Source organism: Peromyscus leucopus, chromosome 3 (genome assembly GCF_004664715.2).
Source record: "Peromyscus leucopus breed LL Stock chromosome 3, UCI_PerLeu_2.1, whole genome shotgun sequence".
In the NCBI taxonomy this organism is placed as follows: Eukaryota; Metazoa; Chordata; class Mammalia; order Rodentia; family Cricetidae; genus Peromyscus; species Peromyscus leucopus.
In genome coordinates, this window is record NC_051065.1 from 12,781,961 (window position 1) to 12,808,986 (window position 27,026).

Sequence of the window (27,026 nt, forward strand, 5' to 3'; positions counted from 1 at the left end):
ATTCTGTCAAGAAAATTCCCTCACACATGTGACCAGCTGTTTAGGTTTCATTGATTCCAGAAGTAGTTATGTTGACAACCAAAATTAGCCACCACAATGTGTCATCTGCAGTTTAGAATATCAGCATTGACCATCTCATCTTTCCCATCTTGCTCACTCCAATAGGAATTGTTTATATAAAAAAATTGCGTGGAATGACTCTCTCTCTCTCTCTCTCTCTCTCTCTCTCTCTCTCTCTCTCTTCTCTCTCTGTATCTCTGTCTCTCTCTCTCCTTATGTTTTTCAAAACTAGATTATTGATGACCTAGATATATGCAACGTTTTTTTTTTTTTTTTTTTAATTCCAGGCTAAACGTGCCTGAATAGAAGAAGACACAGCAGCGACACATGCTAATATGCTATCTAGAGGGCTTGTTCAGATTCATTATCTGTACCAATTAAATAATTAAAAGGCAAGGAAAATCGCAGACAGGTAGACAGCAACAGCTAACAAGCTTTTTAAAGGTGAAGAAGTATGTTTCACACACACACACAATCACACACAGAGCAAGGCACACAAACATGCAAACATATACACACATGCTCACAACAGATCACACAGAGAAGACCTTTCTGCTGAGCTGCAAAGGAGCAAGTCTCCTTACCTTAGAGTGCTGGGAGTTTTGTTTGTTTTTTTGGTTTTTGTTTTTAAATATTTTTGGTGGTCTTTAGGGCCCTCCCCTCAGTTTGGATTGATTCTCTTAAAGAAAAAGGGCTGAGAGGCCCATAACTTTAGGTAAACAAGCATAGCTCTTACTATGCACATTTCTGACAAGACTGGACCAGTCCTGCTGGTAGGAGAATAAGCATGCCTGGCCTTTGCCTCAGGACATGCAGGCTAGGGAGAAGACAAGTTTACCATTATTATTATTGATTTCTGCTCCTTTTCCCTATCGGTATGTCTGTAAGGCATCTGTCTAGCTTCCAGACCCTCGATAACCCAGCCAGCATAAAGGCTGATCTTTCTGCTTTAGATAAAGGACAAAGGAATTCAGTTGTAAGCTGATGTTGTTATCCCCTTAAAAAGACCAACACATATTTGCCTGTTTATTTCAATAGTCCAGAAGTGTTTCCATAGCATTCATTCAGGAAATAGTCTAATACAGGGACTGGACTCATACATAGTGTACCCATCATTCCTCTTCTTGTCTGAGAATGAGTTTCCACATCACCTCTAGCAGAATGAAAGGCAAAATAAATTGCCAGTAATAATTTAATTCCTAGTTCCCATGTGAAATAATTATGAGCACACTGGAAACTGTGATGGAGTGGTAATGAGTAACTCAATCTATATAAGGTGTAATGTACCAAGCGAAATGTTTATATGGGATTCTTTTGGCAGGCTTAGCTCTTATGTGGCTGGGAAATATAAAAGGCATCTGGTACTCAAACCAGAATTTAACCTTATCTCACTTCTTTACAGTATAAATAATGTGTGTGTGTGTGTGTGTGTGTGTGTGTGTGTACATACACAAAAGTAAAAGTAACATTTTTTGAGGAGGTAGGAGGAAATTTAAATACATAGAATAATTCAAAGGTATGTAGACAAAGAGGCTATAAACAGCATTTCAAAGGAAGGTAACAAGTGGTGAGTAGCATTTTGACATTTGTTACAAAATTTTCTTCAGGGTCAGCCTTTTCTTGACAACCTGCTATTCAAAATCCTCTACAAGGAGACTAGAGAGGTAGGTCAGCACTTAAGAGCACTTGATGCTCATCCAGAGGACTGGAGTTGGGTTCATAGAACCAATTTTGTCAGTACACAAGTGGCTATACCAATGCTTCAGGAAATCTGATGCCCTCTTTTGGACTCCATTGGCACCTACACACTTGGCATCCATTCACACAGACAGACAGACATACACATAAAAATGTACTAAGTCTTTTAAAAAAGTTGGCACTTAAAACTTTCTAAAACAAATCATTAAGTAGCTCTGTGGTACCATTAGAATAGTTAGTTCTTCTAGCAAGCAATATTTTTTCATCTCATATTTTTTTCATGTGTTAATTTATTTATCTACTTTATAAACTTGTTTCTAGTTAATGTACTATGAACTGAGATTGTAACAGGAAACAGACACATAGTCTCTTCTAAATCTCTAGGAGGTGAGAACCTTTATTCAAATAGAAAAAAAAAAGTGTGAAAGTACTATGTAGTCAATACTTTGAACAAAAAACTTTTAGTGACGGTGTCCAAACTTCTGCCACTGTGACACTTTGTTTCTATCTATAAAGCTCAGCCTTCGGAATGTTCCAATTAAATGACAAAAAAAAAATCACAAACTGTATGCCATAATGTTTTATGTGAGTTTATGATTTTCTGTTTTGCTTCATTAACATCTATCCTTGACGACATACGGTCTTCAGACCTTAGTTTGGAAATCTGTGGTAGAAATTCCAGCAGAAGAGAATGGTAAATCCTACAGCAGGAAGGAACGTGACCCATCTGTAGAACTGATTAGGAAAATTTGAATCAATTGGTGACCAGACACAGAGAAAGTATGTAGAAAGTGGCTATTAGAAGCATAGAGGGAGCCTGATTTTCAAACTGCCGTTAGTAGTGCTTTGGTGAATAACCCGAGTGATGGTAAATAATTACCATCTTTAGCCAACAGAGTCTCTCAATACATTCTGTATCCTGAAAAGGCTTGCTACATCATATCTCACAAGTCAAGTCTGACCTGCCACCTCTCTTGTAATGAGAGATTGATTGGAGCTCAGATGTATTCATTCATTTCCATTATCAATGGATGTTTTTTGTACTACTATGGCAGAACACTGCAGCAGAGACCTCTTATCTCTTAAAAGATGCTGAAAGCATCATTTGTCTCTTTATGGGAAACATTACTGAATCTTTCTCTTAAGTACTACTGCACCACCTGAGCAGGGAACTGAGGAAGCAAGACAGCAGAGGGAATGATCAGTTAAAGAATGTTACTGTTAGAGGTACAAGGTGGAAAAGATAGCATGAACCAAGTGTGTTGATCCTGGATATATCAGAGCCACTGATGGACTTGAGGAAGATTTAAGAAGAAAACTAGGCAGAAGTTGATGAATTATTGGATATGGTACATGAAGAAGAAGGATGTTTTAGGGAAAAATTTTATGCTTATGGCTTATGCTGAAGGATGGATAGTAGTGTCACTTACTAGAAATGTACCAGATTTAGAAGGAATAAACTTAATTTTGGAAACACTAGGTCTGAGTTGCTTGTAAAATATTCCAGATGTTATATAAGGTTCTTAGTTCATGCTGTAGCTCAGATAAGAAATCTGAGCTAGACATAAAAATGTATGGCCATAATTGAATGGGAGCCATGTATGTGAATGGAACTGCCTAGGAAAATATCACTGCCTAGATATCTAGAAATGATAGTGCAAGTTTTGAAAAGCTCCAGGTCTTCTGAACTAAGCAGAATAAGACATCTCTAAAAGAGTACCAGGAAAGTAACATGCTACAAATATAGGAAAAAATGCTTTCAGGAATCTTTCTAGGAGAAAGAAAAATCTTTAAGCAAAGCAGATCACTCAACTGTGAATGGCCCCTGAGCAAAACATTGACTGATTTATGATGACAGAATTCCTTGGAGGCCTAAGGGAGACAGATTACTGCAGCAATGAGGACCAAAGTCAAAGTCCGGGATGATGAAAAATATGAATTGCAGATTTGTGTAGGCAGTTCTCTTAAGTTCTCAGTGAAAAGGAAAAGAGATGTTATTTGGTACAAGTAACCTGGCTAGGCTGATTGGGAATCTCAGGTATTCCTTCTGTGAAGTTTTCTCTCTTACCACTGGGTTAAGGACTTTCCCCCTGAGTTTCCCCAGTTCTCTTGTCTTATCCTACACTCTCCTGTCATCAGTATTCTCTTTTTATTAAATGGTAATCATTTTTTGTAACTACCTGAGTTGTTTTCATAGTTTCTACCCTCAGCATTTAGCTAACAATGGGGGTCTGTGGTGTGAAAGGCAGAATACAAAGACTGGATCAGACTCTGCATAATCTTCCGTACCTGCGTAAATACACCAATCATTTTAAAAAATCTTTATTCATTTATTATCTTTATGTACTTATTTTTAATTAGCAAATAACATATATCTTAATTACATTTCTATTACTGTGAAAAATATGGTCAAGACAACTTATAAACAGAAGCATTTAATTTGGAGGCTCATGTGTTAACTTCTTTAACTTTAGAGACTAGAGTCCATAATGGTCATTGCAGGAAGTGTTGCAGCAGGGAGACATGGTGCTTGAGAAGTAGCTGAGAGCTTATATCTGAACCACAAACACAAAGCAGATAAAGAGAAAGCTATCAGGTAATGATGTTGGCATTTGAAACCTCAAATCTCACCCTCAGTGACACACTTCTTCCAAAAAGGCCACACTTCCTAATTCTCTCCAAGCAGTTCTACCAACTGAAGAACAAACATTCAGATATGTGAGCCTATAGAGAAGGGGATATTTGCATTCAAACAATCACAGGATGTACACAATATGATGGTTGTTTTGACATACATCTACACTGTGAAATGGCTAAATCGAGTTACTGATTTATCTATTATTTTTACATGCTTATATTTTTGTAGTAACAATATTTAAACTTTATCCATTTAGTAATTTTAAGCAGAAATATAGTGACCATGTTGCAATTTATTATTTTTGGCTTATTTTGTATCTTTTGACGCCTAGCTCCCAAAGTTCAGTCAGTTTGTAAGTACTATTCTGACTTCTGCTTCTATAAGTTTGACCCTTTTAGACTCTATATATGGGTATTTATCTTTTTGTGTCTGGCATATATTGCTTGGTATAATGTTCCATATCGAGCCAGGGTTTCCTTCTCTTTAAAGGCTTGAGAGTATCTCATTGCATAAACATATTACACTTTCTTTACCCATTTGCCCACTCAGGGAAATTTGGGTTATTTCTGCATCTTGGTTATAATGCTATAATGGACATAGTGTGCCAAATAACACTTTGACATGTAACTGTGTTTCCAAGATTGTGTCTCTTGGATGTGTACCTTGAAGTGAAATGTCAGGATCATATAGTAGTCACATTTTAATGTTTTAAGGAATCTCTATCCTATTTCTCTATCATTGTTTACTTATTCACATTCCCACAAACTTTGCATAAATGATTTCTACAAGCTTTATGATAGCTAAGATGTTTATTTCTATATTTTGACAATAGTCATTTTAAACAGGTAGACAGGGGGTGCATTTGTCTAATGTTGAATTCCTGTTTTAAAATAATGACCTTTCTATGTTTTCTTTTAAAAAAATCTTTTTTAAATCCTGTGATAATTTTCAATTATGTTGTCTTCTTGTTTGGAGTTAAAGGTGATTATATTTTGAATAATTTTGCCTGACAGATGGAGCATTTGAAATCATTTCTGCCTACTCAATAGGTATACGTTCATTCTTTTCTTTTTGTGTTAGATGTGAATTAAATGTGAAAGAAATGTCTGTCCTATAGGAAACAATTAGCACAAATATTTTTGTCTTAATCTAATGTTCTTTAAAAACAAAAAACAAAAACAAAAAACACCTAGCTTCCAATTGTTGCTGTGATACAACTTAAAAATTATGAAGCTCGTTGAAAATTAAATACATAAAATTGTAAATAACATGCTAGTAGATGGTGATTGTCTATCATCACATCTATACGAAACATTATATACACCAGTGGGACTAATTATTAGAACCCAAACTAGTTATAAGTATTCTCTAATGAGCTGGAGCATATACATTTCCCAAAGGGTAAAATTGAAATAGTATTTGAAAACATATTACTCAAAATTTCTCAGAAGCATATAAAAGCTTAATAATGAATTTCATAAACGCAAGTGTGATAATGTGAAAATGGTGGTGATACTGTAAGTGTTGTTCAGTGAAACAGGCAATAGTAGAGTCACTAGGAGTCATTCTATCGCTGTGTTCTTACAGCACAGCAATTCTTAACCTATGGGCCACAAGCCCTTTGATGGTCACATATCAGATATCGGATATTTACATCACAATTCAGAAGGGTAGCAAAATTGCAGTTATGAAGTAGCAGTGAAATAATATCATGGTTGAGCATCACTACAATGTGAGGAACGATATTAAATTGTTAAAGCATTAAGAACATTGAAAACTACTGCTTTATAATAGTAGTATCTGGACTATCTATGCTCAGGTTTTAGGCCATGGAGGCAGCACTGGGTATGGGTACCATCTCATGGATTGGCCTTAACTCAAACCAGATATTGGTTGGTTACTTCCATAAGCTTTGTGCCACTACTGCACTGACATATCTTGCAGGTAAGTCACTATTGTAAATTGAAGGGTCTATAGCTGGATTTCTCCTTTGGTACTGTGCAGAGAACAGTAGTAGTCCATAGAGGTGAAGGCTCTAGGTAAACCATTTGTTTCATTGATATTGGTCATTCTGATTGGCATAAAATGAAATCTCAAGGTAGTTTTGATGTACAATTCCTTGATGACTAAGGATGTTGAACATTTCTTTAAGTGCCCCACTGGCACTTCAGTTTTCTCTTTTGATAATTCTCTGTTTAGATCTCTACTCCATTTTTATTAGGTTATTTGATTTTTTGATGTCCAGTTAATTTACTTCATTATATATTTTGAATATTAACCCTCCTTTGAATGTGGAGCTGGTTAAATTTGTTTCCCAATCTGTGAGCTGTGGCTTTGTCCAAATGATGGGGTCCATTGCATACAGAAATATTTAAGTTTCATTAGGTATCACTTACTGATTGTTGTTCTTAGTTTCTTAGTGCTATTGGTGTTCTGTTTATAAAGTCTTTTCCTGTGCCAATGAGTTCAATACTATTCTCCATTTTCTCATCTATCATATCTAGTGAATCTGACATTATGTTGAGGTTATTGATCTGCTTCAAGTTGAACTTTGTCCAGTATGATAAGTATCTATTTTGATTCTTCTAATTCCAACTACCCAATTTTGCCAGCACCATTTGCTGAAGATGATATCTACTTTTTTGGTGTATTTCTGGATTCTTTATTTTAAAATGCATTGTTTATAGGTGTATAGACTCATTTCTGCAATCTTAGTATTAGGAAGGTTGAGAACCACTGATATAGGGGATTGCATTTGTTGATTTTTATATATTGAACTGTACCTACATCTCTGGGATGAGGCCTACTTGATTATGGTGCATGATCTTTTGGCTGTATTCTCGGATTCAGTTTGCAAGTATCTTATTGAGTAGTTTTGTATCTCTGCTCATAAGGGAAATTGATTTGCAATTCTCTTTCTTTTGGGGGGCTCTTTATGTGGTTTAGGTATCAGGGTAGCTGTAGCATCATAAAGAATCAGGCAGTGTTGATTCTGTTTCTATTTTGTGGAATTAGGAAGAATTGACATTAATTCTTCCTTAAAAATCTGGTACAATTCTGCTCTAAATCCATCTGGCCCTGGGCTTTTTTCAGTTGGGAGAATTTGGATTACTGCTTCTATTGCACTATGGATGATAATGTCTGTTTAAACTGCTTATCTGATTTTTATTTAACTTTGGTAGGTGACCAATTTTAGAGTAATTATACATTTCTTTAGGATTTTTCAATTTGGTAGAATTTAGGTTTTTAAAGTATGTCCTTATGATACTCTGGATCCCTTGGTGTGAGTTATCTCCCCATTTTATCTCTAATTTTTAAAATTTTTGATGTTCTCTCTTAATCTTTTAGTTAATTTGACTAACAGTTTATCAATATTACTGATTTCCTCAAAGAACCAACTTTTTATTTCATTGATTCTTTGTATTATTTGTTGGTTTGTTTCTATTTTATTAATTTCAGCCATGAGTTTATTAGTTTCTGGCCATCTATTCCTTTTGGGTGTTACCACTTCTTTTTGTTCTAGAGCTTTCAGATGTTCCACTAAGTTACTAATATGAGATTTGCCCAATTTGTATACAGGCACTTTTGTCTATGAACTTGCCTTTTTGAAGCTCCATCTTCATTGTGTTCCATAAATTTGAGTATGTTGTGTATTCATTTTCATTCAGTTCTAGAAAGTCTTTAATTTCAGTCTTGACCCATTTTTTTTTTCATTTCTATAATCTCTGTTGTTGATATTCAGCTTTAATCCATGGTGGTCAGAGGAAATAGGGTGTTATTTCAATTTTTGTATATCTGTTGAAGTTTGTTTTGTGTCTGAGTATGCTGCAAATTTTGGAGAAAATTCCGAGGTGTTGAAAAGAAAGTATACTCTTTTGTGTTTGGTTGGAATGTCGGTAGATATCTCTTTGAATTATGATGCCATTAAGCTCCAGCATTTATCTGTGTAGATCTAGATATTGAACATTTCTTTAGTGCCTCTCAGCCATTTGAGTTTCCTCTTTTGCCCCTTTTAATATTCTTTCTTTGTAATATATATATATATATATATATATATATATATATATATATATGTTGTGTTTTGTTTATTACGAGGGTACTTTCTTTTCTGGTTCAGTCTAATTGGTGTTTTATCTGAATCTTATACCTTGATAGGCACCTCCTTCTTTAGGTTAGGGAAGTTTTCTTGTATGATTTTGTTGTAAAAGTTTTCTGTGCCTTAGGTCTGGATTTCTTCTCATTCCTCTATTCTTATAATTTGTAAACTTGTTCTTTTCATAGTGTCTCAGATTTCCTGGATGTTTTGTGCCTGGATATTTTTGCATATAACATTTTCTTTGACCAAGGTATCCATTTCTTCCAGTCTGTCTTCAGTGTCTTAGATTCTGTATCCCATCATTTATATTCGATTGGTGGGGCTTGTCTCTGGGATTCTTTATCAAGTCCCCAAACTTTTCATTTTCAGTATTCCCTCAGGTTGGGTTTTCCATATTGATTCTATTTCTACTTTCATGCCTTGAAGAGTTTTCTTAATTTCATTCCATTCCTTGTATTTTCAGAGATTTAATTAATAGATTTATTATTATCCTTTTCAAGGTCCTTGAGCAAGTTTATGGCTACTTTTGAAGCCCTTACGTTGTGCTTCAGATATTTTGCACATCTCAGGGCCTATAACTATAACAGGATTGCTGGGCTCTAGAGGATACATTGTCCTGACTGTTATTGATTTTATTTTTATGCTGACATCTACACATCCAGGTTTTGGATAATTATAATTCTAGATGTGGATATATGGTCTTGTCCTTCTTTGTGGATTTTTAGGTCTCTGATTTCTGTTTCCCTCTCTGAAATTTAAGAGTCTGTAGTTGCTGTGGATTGCTTGGTAGGGAGTGTTCCTAAGTCTGTGACAGGTATGACCATTAGGGATGCTGGCTGGATAGATTTTTTTTGTAAGAATTGGTAGATAACATACAGGAATGGGGATGGACTAGAAGGATGGGAGGCTGAGAAGGTCCAGGGATGAGAGAAATTTTGGGTCTATCAGGAGGATCTGTGGAGTCCAAGATGAATGTAGGAAAAGAGAAGACAGGCCCCCGCAGGCATTCTGCTACCGGGCTAGAGAAGAGACTGGGGCATTGGAATTGAAGCACAGAAGATTCCCCTGTCTGATTCCCTGGCCACCTTGGCCAGAAGGTTTCCAGGGAAAGAGTGGGTAAGGTGTTGGTGGTTGAGACAACAGGATGGGGTGAGGAAGGAAGGCTATGGGAAAAGATCTGCTTAGTTCCCTGAAGAGAACATAAGAAGAGGAAAGAGAGGCCATAGCAGGTGGTCTGCCATAAAGCTGGGGACAATATGAGAGAATTTCAATTGGGGGATGGGAAGGAGAGTGAAAATCTGCCTACCAGATTCCATGGCCCTATGGACGATGTGTTTCCAGGAAGAGACTACCTTCGGTGTTTGTGGGTGAGACAAAAGAATGAGGTGAAGAAGGTGTGCTGCTTTCTTTTTTAATTTTAGCTATTTTATTTTATTTCTTCTGTTACTTTGTATTAGAAGTCTGGAGATCATTAGCTGTTAGCTTACACTTCCAGGCAACTGCAGGAAATATGACAACAGTTCCTTCCCAGAGGCATGTGACCTCGTACCTAGGTAAGATAGTGGTGTTGCTGTCATAGCAATTCAGGAGTAAATAAGTATTTTTTTCTACCACACGACATAAAAACCCAGAGGAACAACTGTCATTCATAACAATTGCTAGGCACTAAAGCCACTGCTGTGACTCATAGTTTCCTTTGACCCTCTTTCAAAGTGCCCAAGGCCTCCCACTAATCTCTGTGCACCGACAAGACTTCCTTAAAGGAAATAGTGTTAAGGTGAAAACGAAGATTCTGACTTGCTGAAAAACAGAATGGACTCATTTTCTGTGTGATAAAGATGATTATTTGTTAGGACATATTTGTGCCTCGAAGCAAGGGGTACCAAGCAGAAAAGGTAGTTGGGCTGATTTCATTTTATAATTCTTAATTTGTTGGCAAAACCTTTTAAATTATGAAGTAAAAGGGCATGCCATCTTGATAACAAAGCTGCATCAGTATGCAGATGTTGTAGTGTTTTAGGTTCAAGTAAGTAAATGTTTATAACAAATTTTATCTGTCTTTGCAGGCTATTTAGTATGACAAAGAGAAACAAGGATTTTGCACTGCAATTTATTTTGACCGTTGAGATTTCTATTATTAAATCATATTAAATATATAACCTTGTTTATGATAGTAACTATTTGGAAATATTTATACTCTATAGACTGCACTTGACATGACTAAATAGTCACAAGAGAGATAGGTCATTTTCCTGAGTAGGAAGTTTTATTGGGTATAGATTAACACCTCAGCATAAGGTTTTAGGTAAGACAATTCAACTATTATGCCTCTCCATTATTAAACAGAGATTTTACATTTCTTTTCAGGAATACCACACATCTGTCTTTGTGTTTCTGCTAAGTGCAATTTCCCAGGAACACAAGATGCTCTTTGTTCTGCTGTTGTTCATTACTTTGACCTGGAGGTGTCTACTACTTCTGTATACCAGGAAGTTACTCTTATCTTATTATTATTTAATAGCTTGCTTATTGGAAATGTCACTGACATAATTATCTAGTGATTAATTAAAATTTCACACACTATTGGTGTTAATTGATAGTTTTCTAATTTTATCATCCCTTTGATATTCATTTATACCCTTTCTACATTTAGCCAAAAGGCCAAGAACCAATACGATTTTAACATAAGGAAAAGTGCTTAATTCTTTTTGGTTATTTATATCAACATGTTTACATATTTCCTCTAATTAATGTTCACTAATTAATTAAAAGTTCATTGATATTACTGTTTAAATATACACATGCTAGACTGAAGTGCAACCAAGTAGAAATCTACTCAGATATGTTACTCTCTTTTTTTGACATACTTTTTGAGATTTTCTTTTCTTTTCTTTTTTAGCATAAGAATTTCTAGGCTAATTGAGAATTTTCCTTTCATCAACCCTGGAATCAACTTCTCCTCTAAGTGTTGTTGATTTTTTTTAAGAGTGAAGAGAGGAATACAAATGTCTGCTTCCTGGTTTTTAAGCATAGTCATATGAAATACCTGTGGGCATCCTTACTTAAAAAATACAAATTCAAGACTATAAAGTTATTCATAATCACACACATACACACATAATCACTGTCTCACTCCTGTGATTTTCATCCACTGTCTATATAAAAGCAAGAGCTTTCTCTTAGAGTTTCATTTGTAGACCTGAGTCATGGCATCTAATCTGGCCCTCCACATTCCCCTATCTTTAACTGGTAGTGACTTTATCATTCCATACTCACCAATATGTCAAAGGTGAGTTGTTCCATATCTCTGCCAATATTCTATGTTGACTTACTATCCTAATTTCAGTGATTAAAGATATTATATTATGCAATTTAACTAGTATTTCTCAGTGATAATTTAAATGGCCTAGCTTTATGAAATGTCTGCTCTTGCTTACTTTTTTAGTTGTTTATGTTTGCTTGAGTCTATTGTGCATTTTTTAAAGAGGCTTTTTTTAATCAATATGTTATAAACACAACAAGACAATGCATTCAGGGCCATGGAGCCAAGGAAGTTGAAATTCTATCTGCCATGACTCACCATGGTAAATCTTATTGAAGTTATAGAAAATTGGAATGAGATGGTAAATTTCCATAAAGTTAAATTTATTCATTTTTTATTCTGTATCTTTTTGCATTTTAGTGTATCAAGATAGCTCTTACTTTATTAAATTGTAACAAAAATTAAATGAGACAATTATAGTTAAGTAAGTTTACATACTTATGGATTAAAAATGAATCTTTAGATATATTTGTTTCATTTGGAATACCCACAGAGGTCAGTTAAACAAAAAACTCATTGGAGGACACTAAATTTTGAAGAGAAATTTTATGTATAAAAGTATAGAAAATCTGATTTTTAACACAATGTTTCTCTCACTTCAATGAATGCTAGAATATCTTTTATAATATCCTTGACCATAATGGTGGTACTCGGTAGATTATACCTGCATAATTCCATTTTTCACACATATTCTTACATAAGTGTGAAAGAAAACAATTTTTTAAAGAGTAAATCAAGTCTAGATAGAAAGTTTTTTTTAATCTACTTTAAAGACACTGTTATTCCAACTCAAATGATTTTGAACAAGTGTACTAATATAACGTGCACAATTGAAGGACAAGGTCACCTTGAGAAACCTCTGAAGACTGTGTTGGAACAAGGTGCTTACCAAAGTTGGCCCCCTTCTTTCCCCTAGAAGATGGGGTAGTACAGGACACTATTGGCCTGATGTTTGTATTTTGTAAATCAAACAAGCAAGCAAGCAAACAAACAAAAAATACCTCAGAGCCTAAAAGAGAAAATTCTTGCATGAGAAAAGTTGGTTTTAAAAGTATATTTAATATAATGTATTTTAAAGTTGTGTCTTTCCCAAAGTAAATTTTCAGAGAATGAGGAATCATTTTAGAGGAAAAAGAAGTCTGTTTTAAGCAGGAAGAACTAAGCCTCCTATTTGTGTTATTTGACTTTACAGCATGTAAGGTTGCTAAATTAACCATAAAATATAATTTGTAGGTAAAATGAAAATAAACAGGAAAAACTGGAAAATGCATCTGAACTCTACAATCGTTTGTCATTTGACTGTGCTACATGATCTCTTTCTGGTTGACGAAAGCAAGCTCTGCAAACATGCTTGAATGTGCTAATTACTGTCCTCTTTGGTCCCCCGAAATAATTGATAGTTGTCTTAGCAGCAATGGTCTCCATAGTTTAACATCCTTTCTTCTAGCAGAACTCATATTGAAAATAAGAGGCAGGAGCAGTAATGTTGGTAAGGACACACTTTCCTGTGCACTGCTCATTAGTCCCATCACCACTGCACTGGACTATAACAGGATCCAAGCTTTAGGCACTGCACTGTCCTTATCCACAGCCCTCCAGATTAATCCTTTTCAGTTTCGACATCACCCATACAGGTAATGTATTTCCCTGATCATGGTGCTTAACTCTGCCAGTGATTCAATTTCAGCAGTCAAATGAAGATTTAATTTTCAGCAAAGATTCCCTATGCAGTTGCTAATACGCTAGCAGCACATATAACTGCCTCAAATTCTCATGTTTTTTTTTGTTTGTTTGTTTGTTTTTTTAACTATCGAGCGTTTCCTGAACCTCACAGCACATTAAGAAGAATGAAAATAATGTAAGGAAAAATTATAGCCAGTTTCTGTTTTGCAAGATTTAATAGCATGTTTTATGGCAATGCTGATACTATTGTACTCAGTAAAGACAACTTACAATATAGTTATATCTTTGATAGATTGAAATAAATTGCCAGAGACTGCAAAAAAAAAAAAAAAACAAAAAAACAAAAGAAAAGATGTGATGTGTTTCTCTGTGTGTCCACCTTCCTCCCTGCTTTCCTTCCTAGCTCATCCCTATCTACTTTCTCCCTCTTTCCTTCTTTCCTTCCTTCCTTCCTTTCTTCCTTCCTTCCATCTTCCCTCTCTCCCTCCCTCCCTCCCTCCCTCCCTCCCTCCTCCCTCCCTCCCTTCCTTCCTCCTTCCTTCTTCACTTTTGTATGAAATAATGAATCAACTTACTTTAAACATTTACTTCAGATCAATCACCTATTTATAAAATTATTTCACTATTTCTCCTAAGTAACCTATACTTCTTTATAAAATCAATCTATAAAATAATTACAATCCACTCTCTCATATTATATGAATTTATTGATTCATTCTGATTTGGTTGACTTTATTTTTGCTTGTTTTGATGATGTAGTGTCTAAATTACAGAGACTGAGCATGTGCATTAGAAACAAATATTCTTCCCATTATATCAAAGAATTGAAAACTTTTCACAGCCCAGTCAAACTAAAGCCTGTTGTTTGATGACCTACAAGTTAGCAATAGCAATAGCTTTTGAATTTGAAAATATTGTTAGAATAATATTTGTATACAAATCACTGTGTGAAATTCTAGTGTAAGTGTACACAAATAAAATTTTAATGGAAAATAAACTGTTAATTTTATTTAACAAGAGATATCCACCTCGTCAATGTTATATTGTAGGCACACTGCTATGACAGCCTGTCATGTTGATGCTGAGAGTCAAACTCAGGTCCTCATATGTATACAGGAAGCAGCTTATTAAGTGAGCCATTTCCCTAGATTCTTGAAGCATAAAACATTTGTTTTCTGGCCTTTCACAGCAATTTTTTGTTAATTCCTTCTGTCTACTAATATCTTCTGTGAAGTTTTTATGATTTTATTGATTATTATTAGTTATATATTTTGCTATGATAGTCTGGTAGAGAAAATCTAGACTAGGGTGAAGGACGAGACTGCCATTTGCCTCAGGATGATCTTCTAACTGTTACCCAATATGTGCACTGAGTAGAAATGTCAGTTCAACTGAAAGAGAAACATGCTTACAACATGAATGCCTTGGATTTTGTGAGCTACACTCTGCACATCCTAGCTGTAGTATTTTGAGTAATTAATTTAACCTCCCACTTGTCTCATACATGAATCTAGATAATATCACCAATTACAACATTCTTGTGTTGAGAATCAGAGACTTCTGCAGTTAGAAAGACCCGCATCTATAGACTCAAGTTCAAACATATCTTAAGTAACTATTTAACCTATTTCCTATGCACATTGGAATAATATAACCAACTATATGATGTAAGGATTAAGAATTAAATATTAACACCTGCAATAGTGTATACAGTATGAAGGTTTCTTCTGAAGCATTTGGCAGATTTACATACATTTTTGTAAAACCACTACATAAAAGTCTTCTGTGATAAGCCTGCTTTAGAGCATTGTGGTTGTTGTCATGTGTTCAAGTACATCCTTCCAAAAAGGTAAGTCCTAAGCTTTTGTAAGAACACTTCAAAACATGACTTTTTCTAGAACCTATCTGGGTCATTGTAGATGTGCTTGGTCAAGATGATGCTATCCTGGAGTAGGAAGGACTCCTTATCTAATGTTATCCAATATGACTGGTGTTCTTCTAAGATGGTAAACGTGAAGACAGAGGCATAGGAATGACACCATATGATCATGAAGGAATTGATTGGAGATGTGTGTCTGTCACTCCAGTCTGGAATGCTAGAGACTGGCCATAGCCACCAGAAGCTAGAATCTAGGTAAATAAGTTTTCCCTACCATTTCTGAAGAGGTGTGATCATAGATTTCTCACCTGCACTGATGTGAGACATATGATTTTATAGTTTTAAGGTTTCTAGTAGATGGCACTTTTTATGACAGCTTTGGAAACCCTGAGCACTCTCCACCTTTAGTGTCACTAGACTGTGAGAAGTTTGATCGACAGACAATGTCAGAGGGACAGACAATGTCATGTGTAAGTACTAATGATTGCAATGATTGGAAACCAGTCCCATATAAAAGCTCTTTATCACATTCTTGAGTGATAAAGAGCTTTTATATGGGACTGGTTTCCAATTTTGGCATGCAGCCCAATGAACTGTGTGGGGAAGAAGACAACTATGTCAGAGCTTTATTTCAGATATCTATATTTCAAGTAGTTTAGACTTAAGACACCAAATAAGAAGGATTTATATATAACAAACAATGAAGCTATAATCATCTCCCACTACTCTCTCAAAAATTCCACCATTGACAAATATATGAGCACTATAAAACCCTGTAATCACTGAAATAACATAGCAAATAATTTGCTTTGACTTGTAAAGTCTTTCAAACTGTACAAACTGCAAACATTTTTTACTGTACTATTATTGATAAATAATTATTTATAAAGCAACACTGACCCCTTATCTTACAGTTTAGAATGCTATACTCCCTGATAGTTAAGAATGTTGAGAAAGCCATTACAAACAATTACCATTACAACAAAGACAGTTGGACCAGGAGGGTGAGACAAAATGGCCCTCAAAGTACATGTGGCATTATTACGAGGTAGTATGGCCTTGTTGGCGTAAATGTGGTCTTGTTGGAGAAAGTGTGTTACTGTGGGGGTCAACTTTGAGGTCTCTTATATGCTCAAGCCATCTCTAAGGAGAGAAACCACTTCTGTTGCCTGCAGGTCAAGATGTAGGAATCTTAGCTCTGTCTCAAGCACCATGTCTTGTCTGCCTGCATGCCACCATGTGGTACCATGATAATGATGGACTAAACCAATGAACTGTAAATCAGATTCAATTAATGCTTTTTCTATAAAAGAATTGCCATGGTCATGTTGTCTCTTCACAGCAATAGAAACTCTAACTAAGACAGATAGTATGCTGTATGGGCAAAACAACTGACTAGATCTTCTTTCATAAAATTAATGGAAAATACTATTAATTGAAAATATATATTAGTAATTTTCATATTCAATTGCAGAAATATTTTTACCTTTGTTCTAGAAAATTATTTTAGTTTGACAAAAAAGATAGCATTACCACGCCCCCACACCCCAAATATTAGTTCCAACTTGTCTTGAAGGACATCTTTGCTAATAAACTTGGGATTCAGAGCTCTACATTTCTATTCTCATACTGTGTTAACAGTATACTTTTTCTATTAATTAATTCAAGTCAAAAGACAATTCTAATTAATGGGTAAACCCCATTAAAACATCTTTTAGAAGCCAGGTGGTGGTGGTGCAAGCCTTTAATCCCAGCACTCAGGAGGCAGAGGCAGAAAGATATCTGTGAGTTCACAACAATTCCACAGCACAAATTCCAGGACAGCCAGGGATATACACAGAGAAGCCCTATCTCAAAACAACAACAACAAAACCCCAAAGAGTCTTTTACCCACCCTAAAATAGTGCAATAGTGTTTTTTCTAAATGTATACTGTATTAGTTGTAAAAAGTTACTAGAATGCTTTCATTCTAAAAAATTAGTAATTAATTTTTTCTGAATAAAAAATAATCAGTTAAGCAGAATGGTTCTGTTTCTGAACAAATATGACAACTACGCTGCATTCCCACACACATGCATGTTGTTACATCTTGATATTAATTTTTTCTGTAGGAATTGGAATTTTAAAATACAAATTCAGTCATTTATTCATCAGACTTAAATACTGCATAAGAAAAGAAGATCAACCCATTAATTTTTCATTGATTTAGTACAAACTTGTCATTCTTATTTAGGCTTTTTTAATAGCAAATTCCATTATTTATCAATGAATTCCACAATGTATAATTTTTAAGGGTTAAGCACTATGAGTTTTGATTGATTTCTGTATAATTACAGTTCAGAAAAAATACAAATTCAACCACATAATATTAAAAAAATTACTTAGCATGAATAAATCTGACAAATATAGAGTTTATTATAACCTACCATGCTATTTCATTATATATGTATGTGAACCATATATATATATATATGAACCATATATATATATATATATATATATATATATATATATATATATATGAACCAATGAGCTAGTTTTAAAGAAGATGCTATAAAAGACTGGGACCCTATATCTTAATCCTAACCCCTGAAGACAGATTTGTAAAGCAAGGATCAAGTGTACTATGTAATTTGTTGATTTCATTTTATAAAATCATATTCTCATGTACATATACTCTAACAAAATGCTCACAAGTCTAATGACTATATGAAACAAATAAAAATATCATTTTGAGAAATATTTAAATTCCACTTGGCAACATTTGGTTAAAGCAACATTTTCTTGAAAACTTTGCAGATATTTTCATAATCCTTCCTTCAAATATCAATTTCTATTTATATTGTTTCCCTTGGAAATCTGTTCAGTTCTAAGAACAAAAGGGTATTGAAGATTCTGTAACTATAACTAAAATTTAGAAGAGAAAACCAAGGGTGTTCCACAGGCTAGAGGCCTCAAAAGCACCTGAATTGTTTCTTGTAACCTGAGGTTGAAGGCACAGGCAACAGGAAAGATATTCAAGTGTGCTTTGTTTCTTATTTTCATTCATTCCATGGTAGGGTAGGCACATAGTTCTTATCAAGAAATATGTATTCATGATGTTTGGCTCCTTGAGTCATCTTCTTTTAAATGCATATTCTAGTTCCTGACTGTCTTTAATTTAATGCTTTAGACCTCAAGATACATATGTGTATATGTAATATATACACATATATTATATACATATATAATATAAATATATAAGATATATTATGTGTCATTTCCTTAAAATTATAAAGCTATTTCATATATATATTAACTTCATCACTTTTATTTTGCTAAAATCAATCACTAATCACATTTACACTAAAATAACCACTTTACATTTTGTAAAAAAATAAAAGAGAGAGAGAGAGAGAGAACACTAACCATGAGTCCTACCCAACTATGATGCCTATAAACCACATCAATGACCACTTCTCTAATTGGTTCAAAGACTTCCTAAACAAGAGGGAAAACAGGCCTGGTACTGGCATCCTATCTAAATACTCAGTACTAGTGAAGTCATAGTTATTTGAAGAGAATCTACAACCACTAACTCACTAAAGCAGCGTAAGCTCCAACAACAATCTCTAACATTCATCCTTGTACCCACAGATGATTGTAGACTCCGCCCTCCTCAAGGAAATTTCTCTTTGTAACAGATTGAGACCCCCCACAGAAAACCACAACCAATCAAATTGCAGCATTGTGGAGCCCAGACCAAATAGACACATCTACAACACAGCTACCACACATGAGATTCACAGAGCAATGCAGAAAAGGGGACACAGAAAGTGTAAGAGCCAGAAGATTAGGGAGTTTGCTGTGAGATTGGGTCTTTTAGGAATATCAAAATATACAACCATAAAGTCACACCAACATGACTGCCCAAATGTGAGCTGAGCGAGGAGGACACCAATGAACATGCCAAAGTAGATGGGAACAAGTCCCGGAGACACTGTCCCTACACAAAGAAGTAAGGCAATTGAGCAAAACAAGGAGCTGGAGAAGTGGGCTTACCCATGGAAAAGCACATCGACTGGTTGTCCAGTGGCAAGTGGTCAGCTCTGAAAACAGACATAGCGGTAACATTATACAGACAGAACAGGCTATATTTAGTTATCTCAAAATTTTATGTTTTTATATTAAATATTATATTTGTGTTAGTTCTTTGAAAATTGTACAGTGTGTTTTTATCATATTCACCTTGCCCCCACAACTCTTCTCAGATCCACTCCCCATTTCTGGCCTACCTAATTTTGAGTCTTTTGTTTCCCATCTAAAATGACTATTTTAATTATGATCAAATTCCATTGAGAAAATATATAAGTACTTGAAAAGCATAAAAGAGAAAAATAAAACCTTGCTAAATACTTCCATATGGAAACCAGCACTTTTGGCAAATCTGGTACACTTTCTTCCCCATATTTTCACAGTAATTCATTCAGGACCCATGCTTTTTGTTAATGATTTATAATATTCTGGAATTCCATTAAGCGCCTCAGGGCCAATGCCCAGAAGTTGCACAGGTCTGGGCACTGAGAGGGGAAGTGAACTCAAGACACTATTCCTAACCAAAAAGCTATTAAAAAATGATAACCACTTGAAGACGAAAAGTTACTTTTCTCCAAAACTGTGAGTCAGAAAAACCTTTTCATGTTATAGAAGGTTTATACCATATATTACATCTTGGTGTCAGAAAGCTAATTAATATAAGTCTCTTTAAATATAACTATTTTTAAAATTCTTGGTAAATATGACTAAGCTATATTTATATTAATTTTATTATATTATAGTAACCTACAAATTTAATATATTTATACATATAGAGGTACTACAATCTATATTTGCAGCTTATTTGTTTTGGAGCTACAAGGTTATTATGACATATACCTGTCACTGCATAGTGTCAGTTACAATCCTGAGGTAAGAGTTACAGGATCATACTGTAGGGGGACACTCTTCATAAAACCCAAATAATTCTATTAGAGAGCATTGGTTTAGAAACCTCTGTGCTCTGGTTCCCATTGAGATATGTTAACAATATCAAACTGAATTTTGTTCATTGTAAGCAGCATGATTCAAGTTCCACTTCATAATTCCATGTGGATATTCAATTATCATAGTGCTATTAATTGTAAGGAAACTCCTTTGCTTACTTCTCTAGAATACTAATTTTATTTAAATCAAGTGTCTAAATACGCGTGACTTTTGAATTCTTTCCATATTTTTATTAGTATAAGATTTGTAGTTCCTTAATCACTGGGAATTCTTAGATGAGTGCTATTATGTATCTCCTCTCTCTTTTCTATAAGGGTATCATTGCTAATTTTGGCTATTTGTATTCCCATACAAATTTTGCAATCACATATATTTAGTTTTACTGATTATTTTCTGTTCTTAAATTTATTTTAATTTTTTAAAATTTTATAATTAATTTAATTTTACATATCAGCCACGGATTCCCCTGTCCTCCCTCCTCTCATGCCCAAGCCTCCCCCCCCCTTCACCAATCCTCCCCCCATTCTTACCTCCTCCAAGGAAGGTCTCCCCTGGGGATTCAGCTCAGCCTGGTAGATTCAGTTGAGGCAGGTCCAGTCATCTCCTCCCTATATGAAGGCTGAGCAAAATATCTCAGCATAGGCCCTAGGTTCCAGAAAGCCAGCTCATGTACTAAGAACAGGTCCTGGTCCCACTGCCTGGGGGCCTCCTAAATAGTTCAAGCTAATCAACTGTCTCACTTATCCGGAGAGCCTGATCCAGTTTCATGGGGGCTCCTCAGCTATTGTTTCATAGTTCATGTGTTTCCACTAGTTTGGCTCTTTGTCCCTGTCCTTTTTCCAATCATGGTCTCAAGATCTCTTGCTCATATAATCCCTCCTCTCTCTTGCCTATTGGACTCATGGAGTTCCACCTGGGGCTTGGCCATGGATCTCTGCATCAGTCATTGGATGAGAGTTCTATCGTGACAGTTAGGGTGTTTGGCCATCAGATCACCAGAGTAGGTCAGCTTGGGATTTCTCTCGACCATTGTCAGTAGTCTATTGTGGAGGTGTCATTTTGGATTTCTGGCGTCTACGGCCATACCACCCTGAATGCGCCCGATCTCGTCTGTATTTCTGGGGACCTCTCTAGCACTTTGCTTTTTCCTGTTCCCATGGGGTCTTCATTTATCATGGCATCTCTTTCCTTGTTCTCCCACTCTGTTCCTGATCCAGCTGGGACCTCCCACTCCCCTAAGAGCTCTTTCCCCCAACCATTGCCCTTCATTACCACCCCCCTCATGTCCAGGTTGCTCATGTAGATCTCATCCATTTCTCTGTCATTGGATGATCCCTGTGTCTTTCTTAGGGTCCTCTTTACTAGGTAGCCTCCTTGGAGTTGTGAGTTGCAGTCTGGTTATCCTTTGCTTTACATCTAGTATCCACTTATGAGTGAGTACATACCATGTTTGTCTTTCTGAGTCTGGGTTACCTCACTCAGGATGATTTTTTCTAGTTCCATCCATTTGCCTGCAAACCTCATGACATCATTGTTTTTCTCTGCTGAGTAGTACTCCATTGTGTATATGTACCACATTTAATTATCCATTCTTCAGTTGAAGGGCATCTAGGTTGTTTCCAGGTTCTGGCTATTACAAATAATGCTGCTATGAACATAGTTGAGCATGTGTCCTTGTGGTATGTTTGAGCATTCCTTGGGTATATGACCAAGAGTGGTAAAGCTGAGTCTTGAGGGAGATTGATTCCAAATTTTCTAGGAAAGTGTCATATTGATTTCCAAAGTGGCTGTACAAGTTTACATTCCCACCAACAATGTAGGAGTGTTTCCCCTGCTCCACATCGTCTCCAGCATAAGCTGTCTTCAGTGTTTTTGATCTTAGCCATTCTGATGGGTGTATCTGATTGTATCTCAGAGTCATTTTCATTTGCATTTCCCTGATGATTAAGGATGTTGAGCACTTCCTCAAATGTCTTTCAGCCATTTGAGCTTCTTCTGTTGAGAATTCTCTGTTTAGATCTATAGCCCATTTTTTAATTGGACTGTTGGTTATTTTGATGTCTAATTTCTTGAGTTCTTTATATATTCTGGATATCAGCCCTCTGTCAGATATGGGGTTGGTGAAGATCTTTTCCCATTTCATAGGCTATTGTTTTGTCTTGTTTACTGTGTCCTTTACCCTGCAAAAGCTTCTCAGTTTCAAGTCTCATTTATTAATTGTTTCTCTCCATGTCTGTGCTACTGGTGTTATATTTAGGAAGTGATCTCCAGTGCCAATGCATTTAAGACTACTTCCTACTTTCTCTTCTATCAGGTTCAGAGTAACTGTCAGCAGGGAAAAACAATGACATCATAAGGTTTGCAGGCAAATGGATGGAAATAGAAAAAATTCATCCTGAGTGAGGTAACCCAGACTCAGAAAGACAAACATGGTATGTACTCACTCATAAGTGGTTGTTGATCCACTTGGACTTAAGTTTTGTGCATGGTGACAGATATGGATCTATTTACAGTCTTCTACATGTTGACATCCAATTATGCCAGCACCATTTGTTGAAGATGCTTTCTTTTTTCCATAGTACAGTTTTGGCTTCTTTGTCAAAAATTATATGTTCATAGGTGTGTTGATTAATGTCAGGGACTTCAGTTCAGTTCCATTGGTCCACATGTCACTTTTTATGCCAGTACCAAACTGTTTTTATTACTGTAGCTCTATAGTAGAGCTTGAAGTCAGGGATCCTGATGCCTCCAGAAGTCGTTTTATTGTACAGGATTCTTTTGGCTATCCTGGGTTTTTTGTTTTTCCATATGAAGTTGAGTATTGTTCTTTCCAGGTCTGTGAAAAATTGTGTTGGAATTTTGATGGGGATTGCATTGAATCTGTAGATTGCTTTTGGTAAGACTGACATTTTTACTATGTTAATCCTACCTATCCATGAGCATGGGAGATCTTTTCATTTTCTGACATCTTCTTCAATTTCTTTTTTCAGAGACTTAAAGTTCTTGTCATAAAGGTCCTTCACTTGCTTAGTTAGAGTTAACTCAAGGTATTTTATGTTGTTTGCGGCTATTTTTTTTTTTTTTTTTGACTTTTTGAGACAGGGTTTCTCTGTGTAGCTTTGTGCCTTTCCTGGGACTCACTTGGTAGTCCAGGCTGGCCTCGAACTCACAGAGATCTGCCTGGCTCTGCCTCCCGAGTGCTGGGATTAAAGGCGTGCGCCAGTTTGCGGCTATTTTAAGGTTGATGTATCTCTGATTTCCTTCTCAGCCTGTTTGTCAATTGTATATAGGAGGGCTACTGATTTTTTTTTTTTAGTTAATCTTATATCCTGCTATATTGCTGAAGATGTTTATAGGCTGTATGAGTTCCTTGGTCAAAATTTTTGGGTCACTTATATATGCTATCATGTCATCTGTAAATAGGGAAAGCTTGACTTCTTCCTTTTCAATTTGTATCCCCTTAATCTCCTTATGTCGTCTTATTGCTCTGGCTAAAACTTCAGGTACTATATTGAATAAGTATGGGGAGAGCAGACAGCCTTGTCTTGTTTCTGATTTTAGTGGAATTGCTTTGAGTTTCTCTCCATTTACTTTGATGTTGGCTGTTGGCTTGTTGTAAATTGCCTTTATTGTGTTTAGGTATGTTCCTTGTATTCCTGATCTCTCCAAGACCTTTATTATGAAGGGGTGTTGGATTTTGTCAAAGGCCTTTTCAGCATCTAGTGAGATGATCATGTGGTTTTTTTCTTTCAGTTTGTTTATGTGTTCTTGGAGTCTATTTGCCAGTATTTTATTGAGTATCTTTGCATCAATGTTCATGAGGAAGATTGGTCTGTAGTTCTCTTTCTTTGTTGCATCTTTGTTTGGTTTAGGAATCAGGGTAATTGTAGCCTCATAGAAGGAGTTTGGTAACGTTCCTTCTGTTTCTATTGTGTGGAACAAATTGAAGAGTATTGGTATTATATCTTCTTTGAAGATCTGGTAGAATTCTGTGTTGAATCCATCTTGTCCTGGGCTTTTTGGTTGGGAGACTTTTAATGACTGTTTCTATTTCCTTAGGGGTTATTGGTCTATTTAAATAGTTTATCTGGTCTTGATTTAACTTAGGTATGTGGTAGTTATCCAGAAAATTATCCATCTCTTTTAGATTTTCCAGTTTTGTGGAGTACAGGTTTTTGAAGTATGACTTGATGATTCCCTGGATTTCCTCAATGTTAGTTGTTATGTCTCCCTTTTCATTTCTGATTTTGCTAATTTTGATGTTCTCTCTCTGCCTTTTTGTTAGTTTGGCTAAGGGCTTGTCTATCTTGTTGATTTTCTCAAAGAAACAACTCTTTGTTTCATTAATTTTTTGTATTATTCTCTCTGTTTCTATTTTATTGATTTCAGCTCTCAATTTTTTTTATTTCCTGGCGTTTATTCCTCCTGGGTGACTTTGCTTCTTGTTCTAGAGCTTTCTGGTGTGCTGTTAAGTCACTAGAGTAAAATTTCTTCAACTTCTTTATGTGGGCATTTAGTGCTATGAATTTTCCTCTTAGCACTGCTTTCATAGCATCCCATAAGTTTGGATATGTGATGTATTCATTTTCATTGATCTCTAAGAAGTCTTTCATTTCTTTTTTTATTTCTTCATTGACCCATTGGAGATTCGGTTGAACATTATTACTTTTCCATGGGATTGTAGGCTTTCTGTAATTTTTGTTGTTGTCGAAGTCTAACTTTAAACCATGGTGTTCTGATAGAACACAGGAGGTTATTCCAAATTTTTTGTATCTGTTGAGATTTGCTTTGTGGTCAAGTATGTGTTTGATTTTAGAGAAGGTTCCTTAAGGTGCTGAGAAGAAGTTAATATTCTTTTTTGTTAGGATGGAATGTTCTGTAGATACCAATTAAGTCCCTTTGAGTCATAATATCAGTTAACTCCTTTATTTCTCTGTTAAGTTTCAATTTGGCAGATTTGTTCAGTCGTGAAAGTGGGGTGTTGAGGTCTCCCACTATTAATGTATGGGATTTTATATGTGATTTAAACTTTAGTAATGTTTCTTTTACATATGTGGGTGCCCTTGTGTTTGGGGGGCATAAATGTTCAGAATTGAAACTTCATCTTGGTGGATCTTTCCTGTGATAAATATGCAATATCCTTCTTGATCTCTTTTGATTGGTTTTAGTTTGAAGTCTATTTTGCTGGATATCAGGATGGCTACTCCAGCTTGCTTCTTAAGACCATTTGATTGGAAAGACTTTTCCAAGTCTTTTATTCTTAGGTAGTATCTGTCTTTGAATTTGAGGTGTGTTTCATGTATGCAGCAGAAAGATGGGTCCTGCTTTCATATCCATTCTGTAAGCCTGTGTCTTTTTATAGGTGAATTAAGTCCATTGATATTAAGGGAATGTTAATGAACAGTTATTGTTCATTCCTGCTATCTTTTGGTGGTAATGTGTGTATACTTCTCTTCTTTGGAGTTTACTGCTGTGTGTTTTCCTGGGTGTATCTGACTTCCTTAGGTTGGAATTTTCCTTCTAGTGCTTTCTGTTGGGTGGGATTTGTGGACAAGTATTTTTTTTTTTAATCTGGTTTTGTCTTGGAATGTCTTGTTCACTCTGTCTATGGTGATTGAAAGTTTTGCTGGGTATATTAGTCTAGGCTGGCATCCATGGTCTCTTAGTGTCTGCATTACATCTGTCCAGGTCCTTCTGGCTTTCAAAGTCTCCATTGAGAAATTGGGTGTTATTCTGATGGGTTTGCCTTTATAAGTCACTTGGCCTTTTTCCTTTGCTGCTCTTAATATTCTTTCTTTATTCTATACATTTAGTTGTTTAATTATTTTGTGTTGAGGGGACTTTTTGGGGGGTCTAGTATGTTTGGTGTTCTATAGGCTTCTTGTATCTTCATAGGCATTTCCTACTTTAAGTTGGGAAAATTTTCTTCTATGATCTTGTTGAATATATTTTTCTGTGCCTTTGAGTTGGTATTCTTCTTCTTCTATCCCTATTATTCTTTGGTTTGGTCTTTTCATGTTCATGATTTCTTGGACATTTTGTGTTATGAGATTTTGGCTTTGGTGTTTTCTTTGACTGACAAAACCATTTCCTCTATTGTATCCTCTACACTAGAGATCCTCTCTACTATCTCTGGTATTCTGTTGGTTATGCTTGCATCTGTGTTTCCTGTTCATTTACTCAGATTTTCTGTTTCCAGCATTCCCTCTGTTTGTGTCTTCTTCATTGTTTCTTTTTCCCTTTTCGTGTCTTGAACTGTTTCTCTCACCTGTTTCATTGCTTTTTCATGGTTTTCTTTAAGTGATTTATTGCTTCCTTCCCATTTTTTTAATTTATCTTTTCCTCTATTTCTTTATAGATTTCTTCCCAGGTTTTGTTTGACTTTTTCTCAATTACTTTATTGATTTCCTCCACTTTTTTGTACATCTTTTCCTCAATTTTATTTTTCATTTTTTCTTTGAAGGCCTCTAGTATCTTCATGATGCTATTCTTAAAATTGTTTTCTTCTGCTTCTTCTACCTTGTGATGTTCAGGTCTTGCTGTTGGAGGAGGGCTAGGTTCTGGTGATGCTGTATTGCTCTTTATGTTGTTGTATATGCTTCTGCTTTCATGTCTACCCATATCCTCA